The sequence below is a fragment of the Bidens hawaiensis genome, unplaced genomic scaffold (genome assembly GCF_021521415.1).
Source record: "Bidens hawaiensis isolate Kalapana, Puna unplaced genomic scaffold, B.hawaiensis_p1.1 tig00019721_1, whole genome shotgun sequence".
In the NCBI taxonomy this organism is placed as follows: domain Eukaryota; kingdom Viridiplantae; phylum Streptophyta; class Magnoliopsida; order Asterales; family Asteraceae; genus Bidens; species Bidens hawaiensis.
In genome coordinates, this window is record NW_027492997.1 from 187421 (window position 1) to 191879 (window position 4459).

The 4459-nt window shown below is 34.1% G+C and overlaps 1 pseudogene; it reads left to right on the forward strand.

Moving 5' to 3' along the window:
- Positions 1 to 269: 269 nt before the first annotated feature.
- On the forward strand, positions 270 to 2367 carry LOC143559174 (zinc finger BED domain-containing protein RICESLEEPER 2-like; annotated as a pseudogene).
- The last annotated feature ends 2092 nt before the right edge of the window (positions 2368 to 4459 follow it).

Here is a 4459-nt window from a genome sequence, read left to right on the forward strand (position 1 = left end):
TATTTGAGGCTCGGCTCATTTCGAGCTTTTTATAGTTCTGAGCTTGAGTAGCACATGAGCGGCTCGGCTCGTCTGCATCCCTACATGTTTAGACCTTGAATAATCAGAATATGCCAAAGACTCAGACAACTGCATATGTTATTATTGTTATGCCAAGCAACTTAAGCATATTCGAACACTATATCGCAAATAGGGGGTGTTTGGATGTATTTTTTTTTGTAATTTATAGATTCAGAATGAGATAATTTTATTAAAGTTAAAGATTGACTATGTTACCTCTAGAAGACCATAAGGTGACATCAGCTTCGCACGATTGCTGAAAATCCTTTACTATGGTATGTTGATATGAGCCTTTTACTGTGCATATATGTAGTTAAGTTGTATGGAGAGTGTATAACTTGTTATCTGCAACACAACATTATAAGTTTATATGACTTTCCTTAGCTAATCAAGTGTTGTATAGGAATTTTTGTTGAATCTAGCTGCTGGATACGGCACCACGTGTTAGGAGTGCGAAATGTCACAAATTTGACACAGAAAGTGTTCAAAAAGCTCTGGTAAATACGATAATAATCAATGAACTACCATTCTCTGTTGTTGAACAAGACGAGGTTAAAGAAATTATGCAAACCTTGTTTCCTGGTTTTCATATTCCGTCTAGTGAAACGATGTCTAGTGTTGGCGCTCAACTTTTCATGGATGAGAAGTTGAAGTTGAAAAGTTTTATAAAAGGAACAAAGCAAAGGGTTTGCTTAAGCTTGGATACTTGGACATCAAATCAAGCAGTGAATTACTTATGCATAACTGCTCATTTCATCGATGATAATTGGCATCCACACAAGAAAATCATCGGTTTAGTCCAGTTTGTAGTGATAATGGAGAGGAGATAGGCAAAGCGGTTGAAAAGTGTTTAAATGACTGGGGTATTAATAATGTTTTGACCATCTCTGCTGGTAATGCAAGCTCGTATGATGCTGCCGTTAGTTATCTGGGACCAAGATTAGCGGATCCTGTGTTGGATGGTAAGTTTCTTTGCCTTAAATGTCTTGTTGAGCTCAACAACACTATGATAAAAGCGGTCTTAAAAGATTATGAGGAACCCATTGCACGTGTGCGTGCAGCGGTTAGACATGTGCTACAATCACCAGATAGGATTAGAAAGTTCAAACGACGCACTAAAGAATATGCCCGAGAATATGTTAGAGCATACGGTAGAGGATATACTGGAGAATATGGGGTGTTGTCTAAATCCTTTTTCTCTCTTGATTGCCCATCTAAATGGACCACAACTTTCGAGATGTTGCAGGCTGCTGAAAACTTTGAAATCGTTTTCAACTCGTTTGGGAATGACGATCCAAGCCATATTTATGAATTGTCTTAACACTTGTGGGGCTCCGGTTCATGAAGATTGGGAAAAGGCAAGGAACGTATACTTCTTACATCTTTTTAAATGGTCAAATGAAAATATATTGGGGTCGCGTGTGACGTCTAGTATATTTCTTAGTGAACTTGACAGTATTGATTATCATTTGCATAACTGGACAATGTTGTTTAGAGGCGATAAGAAACGATTTTTTAAGGCACAAGACTTGAAAATGGATTATTTTTTCCCATATTGGGGTCGTGATGTTGAGGATTCAAATATGTTAATATACATCGCGAGCATACTTGATCCTCGTCATAGACATTAAATACAAACATGATTACACTGATGAAGGAGAGCCTTTATGGAAAAAGAAAGCCGAATGGGTATTTGGTGCCTTCTATGATTTGTTCAACGAGTATGCGGTTAAGCTCAGCCCCCCACAACAAGCTGCAAACTTTCAGACAAGTGGTTACATGGTCTACTTGTACCATGACTCAAGTCCAAGACGCGAGGTGGACTCTGAAGGTGATTATCCAGAACACGTGCCAGAAATCGATATATACCTTACCGAGGATTTCGAAGCTTATGATGGATTTGATGTGTTAGTCTGGTGGAAGGTTAATAGTGAAAGATTTCCAGTTCTGTCTAAAATGGCTAAGGATGTTTTGGCGATTCCAATATCCGCAGTTCCATTGGAGTCGGATGTTAATGTTGATGGTAATCTGTTAGATGATTTTAGAAGCTCTTTGTCTCCTTCAATGGTTGAAGCTTTGGTTTGCACTCAAGATTGGATAAAAAAGTCAAAGAAGCAGGTCAAAGTGAAGGATGGTTCAACTAAACTTGCTGATAAAATCTTGAAAGGTTAATTTTATTATTATTATTATTATTAATTTGTAGTGAAAATTTTGGTTTTTTGAATGTCTGATATTACATTACCTTTTGATCATAATGATCTTTTATGCATAGGTATTTATGAACAACTGGAGGGTGCGGCGAGTTGATGAGGGTAAAGCCAAAGAAGCTAGTCGGGTACATATCGGTTTATGGTTTGGTTTTGGACTGACTACCGACCGGTTCATGTTTGTTCGGTTTACATTTTCAGTTAGTGTTGATTTGCTTTTCGATTAAGTCATGTTCATTTTCGGTTCATGTTGGTTCGGTTTGGTACAATGACAGTTATAACTCTTTACTAGTACTGTATTTTCATTTGTTTGGTAATCTAGTTATTTTTGCTTGCTATTCTAACAATACATAATTATTCAAATGAATCTATTTTCTCATGAATGAAGGGTGTGTTTATGTATATAGTAAACAACGTTTTTTTGTCAATATGGTTTGTTCAAATATGTGGTTTTAGTCCAATAGTTTTAAATTTGCGATTTTCGTCACTGTGGTTTCATTTCACTTGCAATTAAACCCGACCCACTAACCCTGTTAAGCATGATCATTAAAACCATCAGTGTGCCCCTCATGTGAGGGACAATTGTCATTTTTTCCCCAAATACACCTCAGCCCCTCACACGAAGGGGCTTGTGAATTAGGTTGGAGTTTATTTGGGGAGAAAATGACAAAACTGCCCCTCACGTGAGGGGCACACTTATGGGTTTAACGACAAGACTTAACAGGGTTAGTGGGGTCGGGTTTAATTGCAAGTGAAATGAAACCACATAGACGAAAATCACAGATTAAAACTATTGGACTAAAACCACATATTCAGGCAAACCGTATGGACGAAAACCGCAGTTTACTCTTTTGCATATTTGTAAAAGTTTGAGGGTAGAGAAAAGGAAATATTTAGTATTAACGATACTTAAGTTTTGTAGCTTGATGCAAAGAACATCTACCTATATTCTAATAAAGTAAAATAGATGGAGACACTTGTCATGTTTTGGTTAATTCTTACAATTTTTTTCCTTCCAAAACTAATTTACCTAATATATGTAATAGATCAATAAGTATTCACTTTCCTTTTACACTATATTTATATAATATCTATATTTATTAACATATTATTTTACTATATATTTCAAAATACTTGGTGAATTCCAAAAGTCAACAACAAATAATGTTTCTCAAATGAAAATTGTTTTGAGTTTTTTGTGGAACTTAAATTTGATTTTATGGGTCAAAAGTTGGTAAATAGATTGTTTGGTACAAGCTAACTACATTTAGGTCAAAATTTGTTACAGATCAAAAATAAAAACTTTGAGTATTTTTAAAAGTTTGAGAATACAAAATAGATTTATCGTCAAATTTGTTATGGGTTCAAAGTGTTGATTTGAAAATGTCAAAAGTATGAAAGTTAGAATTTTAAATATGATTTGGGTTTCAAATTTATTTTTAGGAGCATTTTTTTTAAATAATCAGCAGGTTCGGGATTTGGCAAATCGACTATTTTTCCCTCAACTATTAAAATTTAAGAAAAGATTGCGAGCAATTTCGATATAACACACCCATACCTATCAATATGTCTAACTTTTATCAGATTTTAAATATTATTTCAACATTAACTTTTCCTTCAATTGTGATCAAAACGTTGTATGGGAAGCATGTCATACAAAACTATGCTCAAATGAAACAAAATATTCACAACAGTGAACGGGTTAACATGTTATTTTTTTTATGTTGTCATTATGACAAAGTCGATAAGCCCTCTGAAACTTATCAAAATTTTTTTCATGATTTAGCTCAGAAAAACATAATTCTTGAAGAACATCTGTCGTTACAATTTAATGTTCTACTTTCCTTTTATAGGTGGTAAATTGATAAATATATCAATAAACGTAACGCTCCTTTTGTATTTAGGCCGAGTAGTTAGAACTACTATCGTATGAGAAGTCTTATTTCCGAAATTGGTTCATAACCAAAATTCTTTTGATTATACATATATGACACCGAGAATGAATTTTTCAATAGAAAGAAGCATTCTCGGGTACGTTTTTGCACGAAATTTTTTTTATGAAGTTAAAATTATCTTGTGATATAAATAAAATTTATGTACACATAGTATAGATATACGCATAGACGTAATATATTTTTTTTATATACGCTATGTAATTATTTGTTTTACTTGTAATTTAGTAATTTGAATTA